This window comes from Procambarus clarkii, chromosome 56 (assembly GCF_040958095.1).
Source record: "Procambarus clarkii isolate CNS0578487 chromosome 56, FALCON_Pclarkii_2.0, whole genome shotgun sequence".
Taxonomy (NCBI): Eukaryota; Metazoa; Arthropoda; class Malacostraca; order Decapoda; family Cambaridae; genus Procambarus; species Procambarus clarkii.
In genome coordinates, this window is record NC_091205.1 from 12,409,944 (window position 1) to 12,435,761 (window position 25,818).

Genomic DNA, 25,818 nt, shown 5'->3' on the forward strand with positions numbered 1-25,818 from the left:
ATAGAAAGTTTTGTCAATGTTAAGGGTGAGTTTGTTGGCAGTTAGCCAAAGATGGACTTTATTTAGCTCAGTATTTACTGTGGCATTTAGAGCAAGGGGGTCAGGACTGGAGTAAATGAAGGTTGTGTCGTCAGCAAATAGAATTGGTTTGAGGTGTTGGGAGGCATTTGGAAGGTCATTAATGTAGATGAGAAAGAGGAGAGGGCCAAGTATGCTGCCCTGAGGAACACCAATGTTGATGGGTAGGGTGGGAGAAATTGAATTATTCACAGAAACATACTGGAGCCTGTCAGTAAGGTAAGATTTGAGGTATTGCAGGGAGTGTCCTCTGACTCCATAATGATGTAATTTAAGAAGAAGGTTTTGGTGGTTGACAGTGTCAAAAGCCTTACGCAGGTCCACAAATAGCCCAACAGGGAACTCATTTTTATCAAGAGCTGTATGAATCAAGTTAAGCATACTAATAAGTGCATCGTTAGTGCTTTTTGGGGGTCTGAAGCCATATTGACAGGAGCTAAGTATATTGTGTTTGGCTAGATAAGAGTAAAGCTGCTTGTAGATTAGTTTTTCAAATATTTTTGACAAGTTAGGCAGGATTGATATAGGTCTGTAGTTGTTAACATCTGTGAGATCACCACATTTGTGGACAGGGGTTACTCTCGCTTTTTTTCAGAATATCTGGAAAGGTTTGGAGTTCAAGTGACTTGTTGAAGAGCAATGCAATAGCAGGGGCTAAAGATCTGGAGTTTTTTTTGTAAATTAGAGTTGGTATCTCCTCAAGGGCACTAGACTTGGTTTTAAGGGAAAGGATTATCTCATTAACGTCAGTGGAATTTGTAGGCTTTAGGTACAGAGTTTGTGGATAGTTACCTGTAAGATAGTCCTTAACATCAGTACTGGAAGATGGAATGTCATTTGCAAGGGATGACCCAATGGAAGAGAAGAACCTATTGAACTCAATAGCAGAATCGGAGGTTTAAAACTGGTCATCGTTATTGGACAAGAGTGTTGGTTTGTTATTTAAAATCATCTTTGATCCCAATATTTGTGAAATTGTGCTCCAAGTTTTTTTAATGTTGCTCTTTATTTGGTTAAATTTATCTTCCTGGTATTTAGTTCTGGCTCATCTAATTATTTTAGATAGCACTAACGAATAATTCTTTGAGAATTCTTTGGAGACGGTTCCTAACCTATACTTCTTCTCAAGGTCATGTTTTTTATTAATGGATTTAAGTATTCCCTTTGTAAGCCAAGGATTGTTAAGCCTTTGGTTGTGACTTGTTTCGTAAGTATAGGACAGTGGGTGTTATAAAGGCTTGAGAGGTTTTTGAAGAAAAGATTGCACTGCTAGGCTGATGTCCCCTATGTTACCTAACTCGGACCCCCAGTTGACATTAGCAGCAACAGCTATAAAATTGTCTATAGCAGTTTCATTGTGCAGCCTAAAGCTGAACTCCCTTGACTCAAGAGGTGGTTTGATAATGTTAGTTAAGAGAAATGTGGGGTAATGGTCGGTAGTGCTATCGGTGATTATACCTGAAGTAAGCGGAGAGGTTATGTTGGTCCAGATGTGATCTAGAGTCGTGGCAGTACTATCGGTGATTCTAGTAGGTCTAGTGATTAAGGTTATGAGGAAGCAGGAATTCATACAGTTGAGGAAGCTAACAGCAGTAGGGTGTTCAGGCTCGCAGAGGTCAATATTAAAGTCCCCTGCAATTATTAAATAATAATAATATAATAATAATAATTTTTATTTAGGCAAAGGTACATACATAAAGAGATTTTACAAAGTTTGTTGGCTTTATAGATAGAGCTAGTACATACAATGCCTAAAGCCACTATTACGCAAAGCGTTTCGGGCAGGAAAAAACACTACTGACTAAAGCTTAAAACTAATGGGTAAAAAGAAAAAAATGCGTTGAGTACAAATAAAAATAGAGGTAAAAGAGGGGGGAACATTGTTGAGAAAACAGCACAAATACAATTACAAATTATTACAGAAAATTACATTCAAACAGCGTTGATTTGAAAAACAAAAAACATACATGGGTTGACAATAGAGGGGTAAGGTAGGTTACAGGGAATTTATTAGGTATAGCTTCGTTTTTAACTTAAACTGGTTGAGAGAGGTACTGTCTTTAACATGGTTGGGAAGGTCATTCCACATTCTGTGGAATGTGGAATGGGCCCCTTGAAATGGGCCCCTTGATTTGTAGAGCATTTCTGGTTTGATTAAGTCGTACTCTAGGAATATCAAAACTGTATTTATTTCTGGTGTGGTTATCTTGAGAGGTTATCTTGAGATGATTTCGGGGCTTTAGTGTCCCCGCGGCCCGGTCCTCGACCAGGCCTCCACCCCCAGGAAGCAGCCCGTGACAGCTGACTAACTCCCAGGTACCTATTTACTGCTAGGTAACAGGGGCATTCAGGGTGAAAGAAACTTTGCCCATTTGTTTCTGCCTCGTGCGGGAATCGAACCCGCGCCACAGAATTACGAATCCTGCGCGCTATCCACCAGGCTACGAGGCCCCCCCCGAGGTGGTGCTCATGGGTTCTGTTACAACCTTCTATGAAGCTTTTGAGATCAGGATTGGCATTACAGTTTAGCGTTTTATATATGTATAATACACATGAGAGAATGTGCAGTGACTTAATGTCTAACATATTCAGGGATTTGAGTAGGGGTACCGAGTGATGTCTGGGGCCAGAATTGGATATTGTCCTAATAGCAGCTTTGTGTTGAGTAATTAGAGGACGTAAGTGATTTTGGGTAGTAGAGCCCCAAGCACAAATACCATAGTTGAGATATGGATAGATAAGGGAGTAATAGAGAGTCACCAGGGCAGGGCGTGGTACATAATATCTGATCTTAGAAAGAATGCCCACAGTTTTTGAAACTTTTTTTGATATGTTTAGAATGTGTCCCTGGAAATTCAGCTTGTGGTCAATGAGAATGCCAAGGAATTTGCCATCTAATTTGTTACAAATTTGGGTATTGTTTATTTTGAGATTTATTTGATTAGAGGATTTATTGCCAAACAGAATATAGAAAGTTTTGTCAATGTTAAGGGTGAGTTTACAGTATAAGTATGAGTATAAGTATAAGGGTATGAGTATGAGTATGAGTATAAGGGTAAATGGTTTTTGTTCAGTCTGTTATCTAGTATTAGATTTCTAAGGTTTGAGTTGAATTCGGACACATCTGTGTTAGGAATTCTATAGACTGCACCCACAGACAGGACAGACTCAGCACCCTTGACTCTGAAACTGGCGAAGATATGCTCCCCACAGCAGTCTCTAGTTCTAATTATTTTTAAGCATGTTAGTTCTTGGTGGTAGTAAAGAGCAGTGCCACCACCTCTCTGCATTTGACGACAGTTGTGAATTGCCGAGTAGTTAGGCATGTTAAAGAGTTGAGTAGTATCCTCTTTTAACCACGTTTCAGTAAGTATAATAAAAGAGAATTTGTTGTCAATAGTTTCAATCAGGGCACTAACATCATTGAAGTGTTTACCTAGAGATCTAACGTTCAAGTTGATCACAGAGATATTGTGATTATGTGTTAATACATTGTTTACATCATGTGCTGTATAATATCTGCAATTTTGATCATTAAAGTGATGATTGTCATACATAGTGGATAAGAGGTTTAGTTCAGGGTCTATACTTGTCTGCATAAAAAGGCTGGTTGTTGGAAAACAAGTCAAGAATGGCAATTTCAAAATAGAAATTTGAAATAAAAGGGGGAAAGGGAAAAAATATATAAACAAGACTTTACAAAACAAACACAAAATGAAAAAAAAAGAGGTAACTTACAAGTACTCTCAGGTACACTAAGTAATAATTTGCATTTTGAGACACTGGCAAAGCCAGGGGTACAATGGAGTAAGGGAGTATGGCGAGGCTAAGCAACCTAGGTAATAAGTGAAATCAAAGAAAAAAGTTGAATAATACATAGGCAAATTTAAGCTAAAGATTATTACCTATAAATAGTTTAGTTATGAACGTATAATTAATAAGACCTAAAGAAATATTAAAGCACTCAGTTAATTAAGTCCAATAAATGACTAGTAAAAAGTAAATTAAAAATTAATTTAAAAAGTGAAACAAGAGACTTAGGATACCTAGCCTGCACTAGGTGACAAGGGGCTTAATTATGTTGACTCATTGAGAGTGATAATAAGGTGAGACAAACCACATTGGGTGAGGAAAGTGTTGAGATTATCCTCATTAGCAATTATAAACATTTTACTTACTGAAGTCTTTCTCACTTTAATCAAGCCATCTCTGACGAAGCACTGATGAATCGCATCTGGGTTTTGACGACGGATTTGACGCAGGCGGTAGAGGAGTTGCTGTCTGTTCCTAGTCAAGCACTCGTTGATGTAGATTCCCTGTCGTTGAGATGCAGCTGTCCGGACAAGATGCGATTTCATGGACTGGGAAGCCAGTTTCAGGCGAATTTTCCGCTGGTTTTGTCCTGATGAGAGAGAGAGTCATGGGGAAGGCTAAGAGAAAGAGAAAATAGAGGCAGATTTCAGACGAGGAGGGACGGTGGACCGATGTGCAGCAGGTACCGAAGAAAACTGCTATCGAGGCTTCACCACTTGCTTCTACCAGGAAGACAGCAGACGTAATGGACCTAGAGAGGACAGCATCAGTCACGCACCAACCAGTGTCAGACAATGCTTCTCTGTCCACAACACAACCACAGGACGACAGTATGAGACAGGAGAGGACACCACCAGTCTCACACCAGCCAGTGTCAGACAATGTACCTCTCTCCACAGCCCAGCCACAGGACACCAGTATGAGACAGGAGAGGACACCACCAGTCACACACCAGACATCGCCAGACTCTGCACATCTTCCAAAATTCAAGATAATGCAGACAGACCACTTTCCTACAGCATATGGAGTAGTAACGGCAATGGAAAAAGAACAACCAGAGCTCAAACTTTCCATTACAGGCAGTCTGAAAGGAGAAATAATAATGACACCACAACAGACTGCAAATTACTTAGAAAAAGTAAGAGTCCTGCAAGGGAAACCTGTATGCTTGGAAAAGCTGGACCCTTCAGAAAGACGCACACGAGTCGTGCTTTTGGGATACCCAATCGACTTTCCGCTGGATCCAGTACTAGAACACAAGCAAATCCTGAATGCGGAACGATGCCGCACAAAAGTAAACAAGGCAGCGACACGTCATGTTCTGGTGACCGTCATGGGACATGTGCCAGAAACATTCAGTCTTGGAAATTGGGGAACATACCGACAGAGATCATACGTCCCGGAACCCCTGCGCTGCTTCAGGTGTCAGAAATACGGCCACCATCAATCACGCTGCACCGGACAGGAGAGATGCGGAGTGTGCAGCCTGAGACATCCAACCAAAGACTGCATAGCCAAGCATAAGGCAAACCAGGCCACAACAGCCAAATGTCCAAATTGTGGAGGCAAACATCATGCCTGGAGCACAACCTGCTCTACACGGAAAGAAAAAGTGCAGACAGCTCAGGCCAGGATAAACACACACACCAGCACCACATACACCAACACCAACGTCTGGAACACTCGTGCACAGCCACAACAGACACACACTCTCACAAAGCAAAATTTCCCAAATATATTTATTCCAAATCAGAAAATACACAAAAGTGCTGCAGAAATACAGCAAATGCAAAAGAGCAAAAAACAATTACTTTCGGAATCAACACCACAGATATACAGTTTTACCGAGGTCCAGCTGAAAAGCATCGTGAAGATCATGGCAGAGACCATATTCAATTGCCTACAGATGACGCAGAACGCCTCACACCAACAGACTCAAGAAATCACTTGTGTGATAATGGACAAGATCGTGCAGCAGACCACAGTGCCCAAATGAGCCACAGAGATATTAGAAAGAACTTTTTTAGGGTCAGAGTGGTTGACAAATGGAATGCATTAGGAAGTGATGTGGTGGAGGCTGACTCCATACACAGTTTCATGTGTAGATATGATGGAGCCCAATAGGCTCAGGAATCTGTACACCTGTTGATTGACGGTTGAGAGGCGGGACCAAAGAGCCAGAGCTCAACCCCGCAAACACAACTAGGTGAGTACAACTAGGTGAGTACAGTTACACAAGAAAGAGACAGTCTGAGACAAGATGGAGCACAAGAGGACAAACAACGCAACATGGACATACAGACTACCAACAACAGTCGGGTAGTCAAGACACCAGAACATCAACATTTACAACAGCATCTGCAAGAAGCAGTGACCACCCAAGATCAACAGAATCTTACAACACAAGAGAGAGACAACAACAGCCAATGCAGTCTGATATGCAACAACGCCAACAAAGACGTATTAAACAGCAGAGATGCACAGGTTCCAACAAACAAGAAACAGCCACGAGCAATCAATGCAGTCCGACATGCAGCAATACCAACAACAAAGTGATGGACCACAGTTATGCACAGATTCCAACAATGCCGGGGATGACCACGAACAATCAATGCAGTCCGATTTGCAGCGACACGACTTGCGAGGTGGAGAATATAGAGGTCGATTCCGAAGAGGAGTTCTGGTAGAACAAGCAACACCAACCGAAAGCGTCGTCTGGCCATTATGAATACTGCAGTGGAACATACAAGGTCTTGGAAATAAAAACCACACAATTCAGAAGGCTGCAATCAGCACGAAAGCAGATATAATCGTTTTGGAAGAAACTCTTTTCCCAGTCACGAAATCCTTCAGATTAGCTGGATATCAGCACTATGTTATACCGTATGAGCAGGGGAGACTAAGAGGATTAATGACCCTAGTCAGGAACACCATACCCAGCAAGAAAATAGACCCAGTTTCATGTGGGGATGGAGTAGAGGTATTAGCAGTAACAGTGAATATGGCTAATATTGAGCTCCTCATATACAACGTTTACAAGCCCCCTAGACGTAAACTAGAAGCAGAGGCAGTGTTTGCCTTGGCCACGCAGGAAAATGTAATTATTGATGGGGATTTTAATGCTCATCATCAAGAGTTAGGTGCAACTGGGCCAGCCAATGCAGATGGGCGCCATTTAGCTGCAGCTCTGCGAGAAGTACCTGAAATTACACTTCTCAACACTGGGGAACCCACTCACATTCTGGAGGTTCCCTTGATCTTACATTAATCTCAACAGCACTCAAGCATCAGGCGAAGAGGGAAGTAGACCCGGTGATCACCAGTGACCACTATGCAACTGTCACAACACTAAACCTGGCACGACCTCCTACACCACCTGCACAACCTAGGTGGAATTTAAGAAAGGCCAATTGGAATATATACCAAGAAGAACTTGAAAAATGGTATGCAACATACATGCCACCTGAGGATTTGAACATACACGAGACCAATCTGCAGAAAGCCATTGCAGCTGCTGCAAACAAAGCTATTCCAATCATTATCACAGGAAACACAAAACGAAAGATCTATTGGTTCTATAGTAATGAAGTTAAAGAACAGAACCACAGAGTCAACATCTTCAGAAAACATCTAAAGAGAAACCCCACACCAGAAGGAAGAACTCTGCTAAGAGCGGTGATATCTGAAGCAAGACGAGTTTCTAGAGAAGTTAAGGAGGCCAGATGGTTTGAGTGGTGTCAAACTCTAAATGAACATAGTAGTCTTGGCAAGATATGGGGTCAGATTAAAACCATATCAGGTCGACCAGCCCTACCACAGGCATGTATTCAACCATTGCAGGAGGCCGAGAAACTTGCTCTCCAATTTGCAGAAAGAACAGCTTCATATCAGCTTCCTGCAATGGTCAGAGGGCAGCAAGAACAATTAAAACAAGAGAGGTTGACAGTCATTCATGAGAGCATAGCTATAAATGACGAATGTGACTGTCCCTTCACCAAACAAGAACTAATCAGAGCCAAAAAAGGTGGTAAGGACACTACACCAGGTGCTGATAACATTACATACTCAATGATCACACATGCAGGTCCTGCTGGAGAACAAGGAATATTGGACGTTATCAATGCATCTTGGCAGCAAGGCAAACTGCCGACCTTTTGGAAGAAAGCAGACATCATACCGATTCCTAAGCCGAAAGAACCTGACAATTACAGACCCATTTCAATAACATCATGCATTAGTAAAACTGCAGAACGGATGGTCTTAAATAGGCTACTGTGGAAGACTGGAGACCTTCATAAACACATATTTGGCTTCACTAGAGGAGTAGGTACTGCAAACTGCATAGCTACATTACTAGGAACAGTTAACTCGGGTCCAGCTATAGTGATCTTCCTTGATCTAGAAAAAAACATTCGAACTTGCAAGCCCGCAAGCAATTTTACACACCTTAGTTAAAAAAGATATAAAGGAAAAAATGCTAGCATGGATTCAAGATTACCTAAGTCACAGGTATGCCAGAGTAAAGTTGTAAGGACAAGTGTCGGACTACCACTTGCATGAAAATGGGACTCCACAAGGAGGAGTCCTCAGTCCTAGTCTTTTTAACATCCTTATGGAAAACCTTGTTACCATGACATTTACAGAAGGGGTTAAATTGCTAAGCTATGCTGATGATATAGCGTCAATCATTACAGGTCCCTCACTTCTAAATAAAGCACAAGGTCCATTAGATAAAGTAACATCTGAATGCAGCGTTTTAGGGCTAAAAATATCAGCACGCAAGTCTAAGGCAATGAGACTAGGTGGCAACACTCCAGACAAGCACCTAGGCATTCAAGACATTAACCTTCAGTGGGTTACACAATATCAATATCTCGGAGTGTGGATAGATTTTAAAATGACATTCAACAAGCAAATTCAATATCTAAAGGAGAAAGCAAAATCACGACTGAATATAATGAGAGCAATCACAGGGCCTCGTCTAGGAGCGGGACACAAAGTGTTAAGAATGTTTTACATACATGCCGTTCGTTCCCTAGTTGATTATAATAATAATAATAATAATTTTATTTAGGTAAGGTACATAAAGAGATTTTACAAAGTTTGTTGGCTTTATAGATAGAGCTAGTACATACAATGCCTAAAGCCACTATTACGCAAAGCGTTTCGGGCAGGAAAAACATTAATGACTAAAGCTTAAAACTAATGGGTAAAAAGAATAAGATGTGTTGAGTACAAATAAAAATAGAGGTAAAAGAGGGGGGAACATTGTTGAAAAAGCAGCACAAATACAATTACAAATTATTACAGAAAATTACATTCAAACAGCGTTGATTTGAAAAACAAAAAACAAAACAAAAAACATACATGGGTTGACAATAGAGGGGTAAGGTAGGTTACAGGGAATTTATTAGGTATAGCTTCGTTTTTAACTTAAACTGGTTGAGAGAGGTACAGTCTTTAACATGGTTGGGAAGGTCATTCCACATTCTGGGCCCCTTGATTTGTAGAGCATTTCTGGTTTGATTAAGTCGTACTCTAGGAATATCAAAACTGTATTTATTTCTGGTGTGGTGCTCATGGGTTCTGTTACAACCTTCTATGAAGCTTTTGAGATCAGGATTGGCATTATAGTTTATCGTTTTATATATGTATAATACACATGAGAGAATGTGCAGTGACTTAATGTCTAACATATTCAGAGATTTGAGTAGGGGTACCGAGTGATGTCTGGGGCCAGAATTGGATATTGTCCTAATAGCAGCTTTGTGTTGAGTAATTAGAGGACGTAAGTGATTTTGGGTAGTAGAGCCCCAAGCACAAATACCATAGTTGAGATATGGATAGATAAGGGAGTAATAGAGAGTCACCAGGGCAGGGCGTGGTACATAATATCTGATCTTAGAAAGAATGCCCACAGTTTTTGAAACTTTTTTTGATATATTTAGAATGTGTCCCTGGAAATTCAGCTTGCGGTCAATGAGAATGCCAAGGAATTTGCCATCTAATTTGTTACAAATTTGGGTATTGTTTATTTTGAGATTTATTTGATTAGAGGATTTATTGCCAAACAGAATATAGAAAGTTTTGTCAATGTTAAGGGTGAGTTTGTTGGCAGTTAGCCACAGATGGACTTTATTAAGCTCAGTATTTACTGTGGCATTTAGAGCAAGGGGATCAGGACTTGAGTAAATGAAGGTTGTGTCGTCAGCAAATAGAATTGGTTTGAGGTGTTGGGAGGCATTTGGAAGGTCATTAATGTAGATGAGAAAGAGGAGAGGGCCAAGTATGCTGCCCTGGGGAACACCAATGTTGATGGGTAGGGTGGGAGAAATTGTATTATTCACAGAAACACATTGGAGCCTGTCAGTAAGGTAGGATTCGAGGTATTGTAGGGAGTGTCCTCTGACACCATAATGATGTAATTTAAGAAGAAGGTTTTGGTGGTTGACAGTATCGAAAGCTTTACGCAGGTCCACAAATAACCCAACAGGGAACTCATTTTTATCAAGAGCTGTATGAATCGAGTTAAGCATACTAATAAGTGCATCGTTAGTGCTTTTTTTGGGCCTGAAGCCATATTGGCAAGGGCTAAGTATATTGAGTTTGGCTAGATATGAGTAAAGCTGCTTATAGATTAGTTTTTCAAAAATTTTTGACAAGTTTGGCAGGATTGATATAGGTCTGTAGTTGTTAACATCTGTGAGATCACCACATTTGTGGACAGGGGTTACTCTCGCTTTTTTCAGAATATCTGGAAAGGTTTGGAGTTCAAGTGACTTGTTGAAGAGCAAAGCAATAGCAGGGGCTAAAGATCTGGAGGCTTTTTTGTAGATTAAAGTTGGTATCTCCTCAAGGGCACCAGACTTGGTTTTAAGGAAAAGGATTATCTCATTGACGTCAGTGGAATTAATAGGCTTTAGGTACAGAGACTGTGGATAGTTACCTGTAAGATAGTCCTTAATGTCAGTACTGGAAGATGGAATATCATTAGCAAGGGATGAACCAATGGAAGAGAAGAACCTATTGAACTCAATAGCAGAATCAGAGGCTGAAAGCTGACCATCGTTATAAGACAGGAGAGTCGGTTTGTTATTTATAGACTTCTTTGATCCCAATATTTGTGAAATTGTTCTCCAAGTTTGCTTAATGTTGCTCTTTATTTGGGTAAATTTATCTTCGTAGTATTTAGTTTTGGCTCGTCTAATTATCTTAGATAGCAATAATGAGTAATTCTTTGAGAATTCTTTGGAGACAATTCCTAACCTATACTTCTTCTCAAGGTCATGTTTTTTATTAATAGATTTAAGTATTCCCTTTGTAAGCCAGGGATTGTTAAGCCTTTTGGTTGTGACTTGTTTTGTAAGCATAGGACAGTGGGTATTATAAAGGCTAAGAGTTTTTTGAAGAAAAGATTGAACTGCTAGGTTGATGTCCTCTATGTTACCTAACTCGGACTCCCAGTTGACATTATCAGTAGCAGTTATAAAATTTTCTATAGCAGCTTCATTGTGTAGTCTAAAACGTATCTCTCTTGACTCAAGAGGTGGTTTGCTAATGTTAGTTAAGAGAAATGTGGGGTAATGGTCTGTAGTGCTAGATTATGCAGCACCTGCCTTACTCACTCTTTCTCCTGGTCAGTGGGCAAACGTTGAGGTTATTCAAAACGATGCATTGCGAATCATAACAGGAGCTCCCAGATGGACTAAAATACTGAACCTAAGACTAGAAACCAAGCTAACATCGATTGAAATAAGGGTAAAAGGGATTGCTGTGTGCATGCTGACCAAAATATTGACTAGACCTAGAATCAGTTCACTTAAAGATATAATCATTGGAGCACTAACTCTGGACAGAAGAGCCTCCAATAGCAACAGGTGGACCCATTGTGCGATAAACACCATCAATACATTCGATATAACAAACAGTCATTGAGAAGGGTGTCGACGAAATACACGCAGACTTTGTTATGCAAGCCCCTTGGGAATCTCTGCCAGCAGACTTTAAGATTATGGTTATTGAAGGAAAAAAGAACCAGACAAGTCCTCATCTGCTACGTAACATTGCAGAGATGCATATAGAAGCAAACATGGCATCCGACAGCTTCACTTACTTCACAGATGGATCAGTAGACCAGCAGGGACAAGAAACCGGAGCTGCAGTTAAAGCAGGACACTGTAAATAGTTGGAGGCTCTCAAATGGGTGTTCGACTTTACAAACACAGATGCTAGCCATTCAAAAGGCTTTGGAACATGCTCTTGCTCAACACCGACAACATGTTATCATACATACAGATTCGAGAACCGCCATTGAAACCTTGCAACAAGAACACATATGTGATAACATACATCTGATCATAAATGTCGTACCATTAATGCAAACACTCAAACGACAAGGCCGACGGGTACTTATCAACTGGGTGCCAAGTCATGTAGGAATAATAGGAGATGATATTGCAGACGAAGCTGTAAAACTTGCAACTACGAGAAGAAATGTAGACATTTACATACCACAGAATTTATCACAGATTAAGAAAGTAATTAGAAATAGAGCAATGCAAAAGATGTACAGTGACCATAACACAGCAGTTGCAACACCAGGATCTGCGGGTTGGTACGAGAAATCAACCAACTACGAACCACTTAGTTTGATGAAAGGGAGCAGTAGAGCAACAGAAGTGTTCCTTTACTGTTGTTTTTCTCCTGATGTGGCTATGCAGCAATTTAGGCCGAGTCTTTGCCTTGCTTGCGATGTCATTTTCGTATTGTCTTTCTGCCTCTCTTCTCATCCTGACATATTCATTCCTGGCATTCTGGTGTCTTTCTCTGCTCTCCAGTGTCCTGTTATTCCTACAATTTCTCCATGCCCTTTTACTTTGCTGCTTAGCTAGCCTACATCTCTGATTAAACCATGGGTTTCTCATCTTCATTTCACTGTTTTCCTTTTGGACTGGGACAAACTTGTTTGCTGCGTCCCTGCACTTCTGCATGATGTAGTCCATCATGTCTTGGGCCGTCTTTCCCCTGAGCTCTGTTTCTCATGCTATATCTGTTAGGAATTTTCTTATCTCCTCATTGTTTCCCTTTCAATATGCTAACCTTTTGTTTTCGGCATCCCTCCTCGAGTTCAATAACCCTTCTTCAATCAGATATTCAAACACCAGTACACTGTGGTCGCTCATTCCTACTGGGGCCTCAAAACCGGTTTCCCTTATGGCGGAGTCGTATTGACATAAGAAACGCACGTAAGGAAGGAGCACAGGAACACACACACACGTGTGTGTGTGTGTGTATATGTGTGTGTGTACTCACCTAATTGTGCTTGCGGGGGTTGAGCTTGGTCTCTTTGGTCCCGCCTCTCAACTATCAATCAACTGGTGTACAGATTCCTGAGCCTACTGGGCTCTATCATATCTACATTTGAAACTGTGTATGGAGTCAGCCTCCACCACATCACTGCCTAGTGCATTCCATTTATTAACTACTCTGACTCTGAAAAAGATCTTTGTAATGTCTCTGTGGCTCATCTGGGTACTAAGTTTCCACCTGTGTCCCCTTGTTCGTGTCCCACCCGTGCTGAAGAGTTTGTCTTTGTCCACCCTGTCAATTCCCCTGAGAATTTTATAGGTGGTTATCATGTCTCCCCTTACTCTTCTGTTTTCCAGGGACGTGAGGTTCAGCTCCTTTAGCCTTTCATCGTAGCTCATACCTCTCAGTTCCGGGACGAGACTGGTGGCATACCGCTGAATCTTCTCTAGCTTTGTCTTGTATTTAACTAGGTATGTACTCCAGGCTGGAGCTGCATATTCCAGGATTTTTCTGACATTAGTGGTATACAGGGTCCTGAACGATTCCTTACACAAGTTTCTAAAAGCAGTTCTTATGTTGGCCAGTCTAGCATATGCCGCTGATGATATCCTTTTGACGTGGGCCTCTGGGGACAGGTTCGATATGATATCAACCCCCAGATCTTTCTCTCTATTTGATAAACCTTGATAAATGTAAGTTCGTCCTAAAATTTGGTTTAATAACACATTTTCACATGAATTGGGTCATTCCTTCATCGTCATTCAAACACTACGGTATTATTTTACTTAAGTTAGTTGTAAATGATAATGTAAAAATAGCCACTGAGGTCTGATTAAGACTTTATGACCATGTAATCTATGTTTTGCTCCACTACTCACTGGTTGAGTATGGGGTGCATAATAAATTAGCCTCCTTCGGCGGCGCCTTGTTTCTAAATGTGTTTCAAACTCACACTGTATCTTGTGCTACCCACTCTGCCAACTCAAATTTTACTACAATGTACCTTCTTGTATATAAATAAATAGATTTCAACTGTAAGGGGTATGGTTTGCACCTTGTTCTTCTAATAATGGATGTCTTCTCTGATAAGAGTTCAATCCCCGACCGCCGAAATGGTTGGGCACCATCCTTCCCTCCCCCCATGCCATCCCAAATCCTTAACTTGACCCCTTCCAAGTGCTATATAGTCTTTGTGGCTTGGCGACCCCCCCCCCCCCCCTGAGAGTTCTCTTCCCTTCCCTTCTCTGATAAGAGTGCGCTTTGTTAACAAACAAAGTAATAAAAACAGTGCGCTAATGATTGTTAATGGAAGCGCTAATTATATGATGAAGTGTCATGTATTTATTCAGACGAGAACAGCAGCGAACACAAACCAGCGCATATACGAACGAAATGGTTTGTATGTACAAACTTCTCAGTGAACGAAGTTGCTTCTAGTGCGGCATCCAAAACTGCAGTAGACGACTTGACCAGTCCCCGACTTTTAGGCAAATTTTGAGTGTTGTTAAGTTAGACTTGGAGTGAGCACATAGCGGTCAATGGTGGTGGGTCTCCTTTATGACAGGTCGAGGTTGCAAAATAAATTACCATTCACGCAGAGCTCTTGGCAATACTTTTTCTGCATTTTTTTCCAACCATTTTCTACAACGCATCAGAGCTGTAGAGGGAACCACATTCAAAGTGCCCGCCAAGGAAGACATTTCATAGTGTAGGCAGGACTGCGCCCTGATTTTTGGACGGCGACAGCGTACATCCTTCCTGCGCAGGCTGGAGAGGGCCAAGAGGGACAGAGATGAGCTACACGTGACCCAGCGCGGACGAAGCCCACCCGACACTACTTGTATTTAGGATATGTACTGACTGGCTTACTGACGAGGCTTTGCCATCCTCTACCCTACCCTTCCTGAGAAGCCTAGACTTGCTTCACCTGCCTTTCCCAACCTACCTTCCCCGACGACTACAGCTCAAGGTGAACTATTATTTATTTATTTATTTATTTATTTATTTATTTATTTATTTATATATATACAAGAAGGTACATTGGGTTTGTGAGAATACATTGGATAGTACAGTATTTACATTCTTGTAAAGCCACTAGTACGCACAGCGTTTCGGGCAGGTCCTTAATCTAGCAGATAATTTTAAGTAGGTAATTTCTATCAGAATTGATAAATGATAAAGATAGTTATATTATACTTAGTATTATATCACCCCATTGTTACACCACGTGGCAACCTTCTCCACAGAGCATAAAGTATTCCGTATCATAATTTCTTGGCTGTAACAAAAGTCTTGAGGGATAATCATTTATACGCTGTAAATTATAAATTATTGAGAGCTATCAAGGCTCCCCATAGGTAGATTACTGCCCTCTGGCAGGATGCAACTACAAAGGTGGTTTAAATCACGGGGAAAAATCCTCAATTTATGGCTAGATAACATAACATTTGAAGAGGCACATGAGCCAACGAGATATGAAAGACCCATATCTAATCTTTCATGACACGAGATTGTAAGCAGAACATTCATGTATGATCCCAAGGAGTTGAACCCTTCAGTAAAGTTCAAATATCAGAATATATTTTAGAAACTGTATCAAAAATAATTATGATTGCATTAATTTCTAAAGGATTTTTTTTCTTATTTATGAATTATTCAGAAACATCACTATCTAAAATGGAAAATAGTTCAAATTGTTGACTTATGACAGTTGTCACTATAGGCACCACCTATACAGGAGAGTAGGTTGTGAAGGACACCGTTGGTTATCAAACACTGTGTATACCATCCCTCACTACTCTACAGTGAAGGACACCGTTGGTTATCAAACACTGTGTATACCATCCCTCACTACTCTACAGTGAAGGACACCGTTGGTTATCAAACACTGTGTATACCATCCCTCACTACTCTACAGTGAAGGACACCGTTGGTTATCAAACACTGTGTATACCATCCCTCACTACTCTACAGTGAAGGACACTGTTGGTTATCAAACATTAATGTATACCATCCCTCACTACTCTACAGTGAAGGACACCGTTGGTTAACAAACATTAATGTATACCATCCCTCACTACTCTACAGTGAAGGACACTGTTGGTTAACAAACATTAATGTATACCATCCCTCACTACTCTACACTGAAGGACACAGCTGTTGGTTAACAAACATTAATGTATACCATCCCTCACTACTCTACAGTGAAGGACACTGTTGGTTAACAAACATTAATGTATACCATCCCTCACTACTCTACAGTGAAGGACACAGCTGTTGGTTAACAAACATTAATGTATACCATCCCTCACTACTCTACAGTGAAGGACACTGTTGGTTAACAAACATTAATGTATACCATCCCTCACTACTCTACAGTGAAGGACACTGTTGGTTAACAAACATTAATGTATACCATCCCTCACTACTCTACAGTGAAGGACACCGTTGGTTATCAAACATTAATGTATACCATCCCTCACTACTCTACAGTGAAGGACACCGTTGGTTATCAAACATTAATGTATACCATCCCTCACTACTCTACAGTGAAGGACACCGTTGGTTATCAAACATTAATGTATACCATCCCTCACTACTCTACAGTGAAGGACACCGTTGGTTAACAAACATTAATGTATACCATCCCTCACTACTCTACAGTGAAGGACACTGTTGGTTAACAAACATTAATGTATACCATCCCTCACTACTCTACAGTGAAGGACACAGCTGTTGGTTAACAAACATTAATGTATACCATCCCTCACTACTCTACAGTGAAGGACACTGTTGGTTAACAAACATTAATGTATACCATCCCTCACTACTCTACAGTGAAGGACACAGCTGTTGGTTAACAAACATTAATGTATACCATCCCTCACTACTCTACAGTGAAGGACACTGTTGGTTAACAAACATTAATGTATACCATCCCTCACTACTCTACAGTGAAGGACACAGCTGTTGGTTAACAAACATTAATGTATACCATCCCTCACTACTCTACAGTGAAGGACACCGTTGGTTATCAAACATTAATGTATACCATCCCTCACTACTCTACAGTGAAGGACACCGTTGGTTATCAAACATTAATGTATACCATCCCTCACTACTCTACAGTGAAGGACACCGTTGGTTATCAAACATTAATGTATACCATCCCTCACTACTCTACAGTGAAGGACACCGTTGGTTAACAAACATTAATGTATACCATCCCTCACTACTCTACAGTGAAGGACACTGTTGGTTAACAAACATTAATGTATACCATCCCTCACTACTCTACAGTGAAGGACACAGCTGTTGGTTAACAAACATTAATGTATACCATCCCTCACTACTCTACAGTGAAGGACACTGTTGGTTAACAAACATTAATGTATACCATCCCTCACTACTCTACAGTGAAGGACACCGTTGGTTATCAAACATTAATGTATACCATCCCTCACTACTCTACAGTGAAGGACACCGTTGGTTAACAAACATTAATGTATACCATCCCTCACTACTCTACAGTGAAGGACACTGTTGGTTAACAAACATTAATGTATACCATCCCTCACTACTCTACAGTGAAGAACACCGTTGGTTAACAAACACAAATAGATTCTATATTTATTAAGTGTAATTTTCATCAAATAATTCTTCCTTTGCAACAATTCAATTAAATTCAATTCAATTAAATTCAATTAAATTCGATTAATGACGCCGATCAGTAAGCGTCCGTGTTTATATATGGGACGACTGTTGTCAGTTTTGTCACGCTCCAACGGTACTGATAGGCTTATTCCACTTAGGGTCTTGATGTACAGTGGTCTACGTCCTCGGCTCACAACATATGGAGGCAAGCTGAATCGAGCAGTATGGCTGAGCACGTTTCGTTTCACCTGATGCTTCTGTTCTCGTTGCAGCGTGTCCTTGAGAGTCTGCTATCTGTAGTGTGTTGCGTGCGGGTGAAGGTCAGTGGTTAACCTCGCGGGACCTCGATAAGCTTAAGTGCAGGTTAACTGTAGCCGGTCACCTCAATTTTGTCACTATCCAAGCAAAGTCAGCAGCTCCAGTGGCGTGAGTTTAACGCAGAAAGCATATAAATATCGTAACTAACACAATAGTTTGAAAAAATTAATAAACTCATTCTGGAGTTTCAATACTAAATTTATTATACATTATGATAATTTGACTCATATTTCTAGCAAGGTTTACTGGAGAGTGTCGTACAGGCGTCAAGGCATGAGTTCAAGTTCAAGTATGTTTATTGAGACAAGAAAAAAATACATCTCAAAGGGATAGAGTAGCTTAGGCTATTTCTACCCCCTTCATTATTGCCAATAGCATTTGGTGTTCCCAGGCGGTTCCCTTGGTATCCAAGTACCAAGGCATGAGCGTCTGGCAGACACACTAAGGTGTACTCGGGGCCAGTAGGTGGTTGCTGCCGGCAGTACCTCAGTGGGCACCAGGCACATAGGATCACACAGGTGCGTCTCTAATCCGTCTCTCTCTCTCTCTCATCTTAATTTATAGCTGCTGACTCGTTTAATGTAGGTCATTATAAATATCTTGTGTATGCCAAGATGCTCTTAGTTATATAATATTTGTCTGAGAAACGCAAAATATAAGTTTGGCCTTTGCTCTACAGGCCTACCTAAAAATGGCTCGTGGATTAATCGAAGACATTGAGGTTTTGCAGGCTGAGTGATTATTTCTTTATATATATATATATATATATATATATATATATATATATATATATATATATATATATATATATATATATATATATATATGTCGTACGTAGTAGCCAGAACGCACTTCTGAGCCTACTATGCAAGGCCCGACTTGCCTAATAAGCCAAGTTTTCCTGAATTAATATATTTTTTCTAATTTTTTTCTTATGAAATGATAAAGCTACCCATTTCATTATGTATGAGGTCAATTTTTTTTTATTGGAGTTAAAATTAACGTAGATTCTTGCCCGAAACGCATTGCGTAATAGTGGCTTTAGGCATTGTATGTACTAGCTCTATCTATATATCAATCCATTAATGTAACATCACTTGTATGTATATACCTTACCTGAATAAACATCTGAATCTGAATCTGAATCAGATATATGACCGAACCTAACCAACCCTACCTAACCTAACCTAACCTATCTTTATAGGTTAGGTTTGGTTAGGTAGCCCAAAAAGGTAGGTTAGGTTAGGTTAGGTAGGTTAGGTAGTCGAAAAACAATTAATTCATGAAAACTTGGCTTATTAGGCAAATCGGACCTTGCATAATAGGCTGAGAAGTGAGTTCTGGCTACTAGGTACGACATATATATATATATATATATATATATATATATATATATATATATATATATATATATATATATATATATATATATGTCGTACCTAGTAGCCAGAACGCACTTCTATGCCTACTATGCAAGGCCCGATTTGCCTAATAAGCCAAGTTTTCCTGAATTAATATATTTTCTCTAATTTTTTTCTTATGAAATGATAAAGCTACCCATTTCATTATGTATGAGGTAAATCTTTTTTTTTTGGAGTTAAAATTAACGTAGATATATGACCGAACCTAACCAACCCTACCTAACCTAACCTAACCTATCTTTATGGGTTAGGTTAGGTCAGGTAGCCGAAAAAGTTAGGTTAGGTTAGGTTAGGTAGGTTAGGTAGTCGAAAAACAATTAATTCTTGAAAACTTGGCTTATTAGGCAAATCGGGCCTTGCATAGTAGGCTGAGAAGTGCGTTCTGGCTACTAGGTACGACATATATATATATATATATATATATATATATATATATATATATATATATATATATATATATATATATATATATATATATATATATATATATATATATATATATATATATATATATATATATATCGAATTCAAATCTTATACTTACTATGATTAAGTAATAAGTATAAGATTAATATATAATCTTATACTTACTAACTCTGTAAGCATTGTTCTAGTTGTTTTGATCACTTGACAAATTTACCTGACTACAGGAGCTAGAGCCTTCAGTTATGACTATTGTTGTCTTACTTATTGTGTCATAATATTGTCCGCACATTATGTCACTTGTGGAGCTTTGTAATACCATTGTATTCTTGGGGCTGCCATTGTTATGGTTCCATATTATTGTTATGGTTCCATATTATTTTTATGGTTCCATATTATTGTTATGGTTCCATATTATTGTTATGGTTCCATATTATTGTTATGGTTCCATATTATTATTATGGTTCCATATTATTATTATGGTTCCATATTATTGTTATGGGTTCCATATTATTATTATGGTTCCATATTATTATTATGGTTCCATATTATTATTATGGTTCCATATTATTATTATGGTTCCATATTATTGTTATGGTTCCATATTATTGTTATGGTTCCATATTATTGTTATGGTTCCATATTATTATTATGGTTCCATATTATTGTTATGGTTCCATATTATTGTTATGGTTCCATATTATTGTTATGGTTCCATATTATTGTTATGGTTCCATATTATTGTTATGGTTCCATATTATTGTTATGGTTCCATATTATTGTTATGGTTCCATATTATTATTATGGTTCCATATTATTATTATGGTTCCATATTATTGTTATGGTTCCATATTATTATTATGGTTCCATATTATTGTTATGGTTCCATATTATTATTATGGTTCCATATTATTGTTATGGTTCCATATTATTGTTATGGTTCCATATTATTGTTATGGTTCCATATTATTATTATGGTTCCATATTATTATTATGGTTCCATATTATTATTATGGTTCCATATTATTATTATGGTTCCATATTATTGTTATGGTTCCATATTATTATTATGGTTCCAGAATATTGTTATGGTTCCATATTATTGTTATGGTTCCATATTATTATTATGGTTCCAGAATATTGTTATGGTTCCAGAATATTGTTATGGTTCCACACTACTGTCATGGTTCCACACTACTGTTATGGTTCCACACTACTGTTATGGTTCCACACTACTGTTATGGTTCCACACTACTGTTATGGTTCCACACTACTGTTATGGTTCCACACTACTGTTATGGTTCCACACTACTGTTATGGTTCCACACTACTGTTATGGTTCCACACTACTGTTATGGTTGTAGGTGTGTATTTATTATTACCTTCACAGTCGGAGTTATCATATCCAGTTTTATTTGATCTGTACAACTCCTTCTCCTCAATGTCCATATCTTTATTATCAAGTGACAGTTGTCAGGGAATATTGCATTTGTTACGAGTCGTGATAACTTGTTTACAAGAGTGCAGTTACTTCTGTCTCACTCTTATGTCTCAAGTCTTTGAATTCGATTCACTTGCTTACGATTTCGTTACCATTTACATTCATTACTTTGAAATTTACGGTGTCACTGCTTTCTATTTCTTTGGTTTGCTAATTCCTCCATAATTATGGGGGGGCAGTTGTGCACAATTTGAGGGAGGGATAATTATAAGCCAAATGGGGCATGGGGTGAGGTGGATGGGATAGGTTAGAAGTGGGTTAGGGTGAGATTACTTGAGATGATGGGAAATGGGATGCTGTAGACGTGGGGGGGGGGAGGGATAAGTTCCGTCAGAGAGAATAAGGCATAAGAACATTTCAACCACAAGTGCGGCAATTATTTGCAATGTTAACCAAAATATATATATATAATTTCTTCTGTCCTATGTGGACAGAATTTGTGTTTTGTTAGTGTAGCGAGTTATTGTAGTGATCGCAGTTACGATAACCGGGATCGCAGATAACATGACTGATAACGTGGCTAGTAAGTGGATGATAACCTTTAGTATGAGAATGATGGCGTTTTGAATGTACTCGTGCTTAGTGTGACTACGTTTGTAGGTAGGTTATGACAGTGTTTACGATTAGTATGACAGTGTTTACGATTAGTATGACAGTGATCACGATTAGTATGACAGTGATGACGATTAGTATGACAGTGATCACGATTAGTATGACAGTGATGACGATTAGTATGACAGTGATGACAGTGATGACGATTAGTATGACAGTGATGACGATTAGTATGACAGTGATGACAGTGATGACGATTAGTATGACAGTGATGACGATTAGTATGACAGTGATCACGATTAATTTGGCCGTGATTACGATTTGTCTGTGATATGACTGTGGCACCTGCGTCCCTATCTATCCTGACACAAGCCTGTGTCCTTATCCACACGGACACTGACACCCGCCCGTGTCCATATCCACACGGACACTGATACCCGCCCGTGTCCTTATCCACATGGACACAGACACACGGCCGTGTCCTTATCCACATGGACACAGACACACGGCCGTGTCCTTATCCACACGGACACTGACATGCGGCCGTGTCCTTATCCACACTGACACGCGGCAGTGTCCTTATCCACTCGGACACTGACACCCGCCCGTGTCCTTATCCACTCGGACACTGACACCCGCCCGTGTCCTTATCCACACGGACACTGACACCTGCCCGTGTCCTTATCCACATGGACACAGACACACGGCCGTGTCCTTATCCACACGGACACTGACACGCGGCCGTGTCCTTATCCACACGGACATTGACACACGGCCGTGTCCTTATCCACACGGACATTGACACACGGCCGTGTCCTTATCCACACGGACATTGACACACGGCCGTGTCCTTATCCACACGGACACTGACACACGGCCGTGTCCTTATCCACACGGACACAGACACACGGCCGTGTCCTTATCCACACGGACACAGACACACGGCCGTGTCCTTATCCACACGGACATTGACACACGGCCGTGTCCTTATCCACACGGACATTGACACACGGCCGTGTCCTTATCCACACGGACACAGACACACGGCCGTGTCCTTATCCACACGGGCACAGACACACGGCCGTGTCCTTATCCACACGGACATTGACACACGGTCGTGTCCTTATCCACACGGACACTGACACACGGCCGTGTCCCTACATACACGGATACATACCTACGTCCTTAATTACAGAAACACGGACGCACACCTGTCTATATACCTGCTCTCACAATGATACACACCTGTGTCCCCCCCTGGTAATTGGGGCCTGAAGGCTTAGTAGACAGCGCTTGGGATTCGTAGTCCTAAGATTCCGGGTTCGATCCCCGGCGGAGGCGGAGACAAATGGGCAGCGTTTCTTTCACCCTGATGGTCTGTTCACCTAGCAGTAAATAAGTACCTGGGAGTTAGACAGCTGCTACGGGCTCCTTCATGGGGATGTGTAACAAATAGCAGGTCTGGTCGAGGACCGGACCGCGGGGACTCTAAGACCCGAAATCATCTCGCGATAACCTCAAGATGATAACCTCCCTAAACGGACACGGATACACGGCCGTGTGAGAGAGCGGTGGAGCAGAGGGCCGTGATAATGCTTGGCAAGTGATAAACATGACCAAGGTCCATGACACAGCTCCAAGGTTGCCTGCAAGGTTATCTTCTTGCTCTAAGCCGGTGGGCGTTGATTACTTAAGCTCTCCTTATATGGTGTGACAATGATCGCGGTCACTATGCCCATCATTGTGTTTAGTATGCCCGTCATTGTGTTTAGTATGCCCGTCATTGTGTTTAGTATGCCCGTCATTGTGTTTACTATGCCCGTCATTGTGTTTAGTATGCCCGTCATTGTGTTTACTATGCCCGTCATTGTGTTTAGTATGCCCGTCATTGTGTTTAGTATGCCCATCATTGTGTTTACTATGCCCGTCATTGTGTTTACTATGCCCATCATTGTGTTTACTATGCCCGTCATTGTGTTTACTATGCCCGTCATTGTGTTTACTATGCCCATCATTGTGTTTACTATGCCCGTCATTGTGTTTACTATGCCCGTCATTGTGTTTACTATGCCCGTCATTGTGTTTAGTATGCCCATCATTGTGTTTACTATGCCCGTCATTGTGTTTACTATGCCCATCATTGTGTTTACTATGCCCATCATTGTGTTTACTATGCCCGTCATTGTGTTTAGTATGCCCGTCATTGTGTTTACTATGCCCGTCATTGTGTTTACTATGCCCGTCATTGTGTTTAGTATGCCCGTCATTGTGTTTACTATGCCCGTCATTGTGTTTACTATGCCCATCATTGTGTTTACTATGCCCGTCATTGTGTTTAGTTTGCCACCAACACCAGCCAAAATCTTCATCTCCCTTTCTCATTTCTATGCGAATTTTCCGCATATATATATATATATATATATATATATATATATATATATATATATATATATATTTATATATATTTATATATATATATATATATATATATATATATATATATATATATATATATATATATATATATATATATATATATATATATATATATGTCGTACCTAGTAGCCAGAACGCACTTCTCTGCCTACTATGCAGGGCCCGATTTGCCTAATAAGCCAAGTTTTCATGAATTAATTGTTTTTCGACAACCTAACCTACCTAACCTAACCTTACCTAACTTTTTCGGCTACCTAACCTAACCTAACATATAAAGATAGGTTAGGTTAGGTTAGGTAGGGTTGGTTAGGTTCGGTCATATATCTACGTTAATTTTAACTCCATAAAAAAAAATTGACCTCATACGTAATGAAATGGGTAGCTTTATCATTTCATAAGAAAAAAATTAGAGAAAATATATTAATTCAGGAAAACTTGGCTTATTAGGCAAATCGGGCCTTGCATAGTAGGCTGAGAAGTGCGTTCTGGCTACTAGGTACGACATATATATATATATATATATATATATATATAATATAATGTTTATATATGACTGAAAACTCCACTCCCCAGAAGTAACTGGAACCCAGACTGCCAGGAGGAGGATGCAACTGGTGTACATGGTACCTTAATCACTCCACCATCCGTGACCGTACAAAAGACTATGGTAGCCGAGGCTATTTAACGCACCATCCCGACGCCACTTGGTGGTAATCTTGGGCATAGTTATTTCATCACATCACCTCACTTTGTGGGGCCACGGGAGCAACACAAATCCAAACAAGCTTAAGTGGTCCCCAAGCATATACACGACTGAGAACTCCACACCCCAAAAGTAACTCAAACCCAGACAGCAAGGAGCATTATGCCACTGGTGTACATGCGTATGTACTGAGATCTTTGGGGGCTGCCAGTTCCCAAGTGGCCATGTGAAGGCACAGACGACGTTAGTTTCGTTTTAGGAGTTCTGTTTGGTGTCTGGAGAGTTCTTCATGCGTTGGTTGGCCGTTTTCTCGTTTTTGCAGTAAATTGTTAATTGTATCATCTGATTTTTGTCTGTGGGGATATCGTTCCTATTAATAATATCTTTCAGGACATTTTTTTCCGTTTTATAAGCTGTCGAAAAGAAGTCCTTTAAAACAGTCTAATAGGGGGTACAAGTGCTGTGTTAGTTGACTCTTCAGAGGCTGCATGACGTTTCACCTTTCTTTTTATGACGTCCTCAACATAACCGTTAGAGAAGCCATTGTTGACTAAGACCTACCTGACCCAACACAGTTCTTCATCGTTCTGCTTCCAACCAGAGATTTGAGT

At 40.1% G+C, this 25,818-nt stretch overlaps 1 protein-coding gene across 1 annotated transcript in view; it reads left to right on the forward strand.

The window, feature by feature from the left end:
* The first annotated feature begins 18,543 nt into the window (after positions 1-18,543).
* Positions 18,544-25,818, forward strand: part of LOC123770838 (carboxylic ester hydrolase) — a 116,848-nt gene continuing 109,573 nt past the window's right edge. Inside the window, exon 1 of the mRNA XM_045763013.2 lies at positions 18,544-18,689. The gene's annotated coding sequence lies outside the window, so the exon portion shown is untranslated. The remainder of the gene's footprint in view (positions 18,690-25,818) is intronic.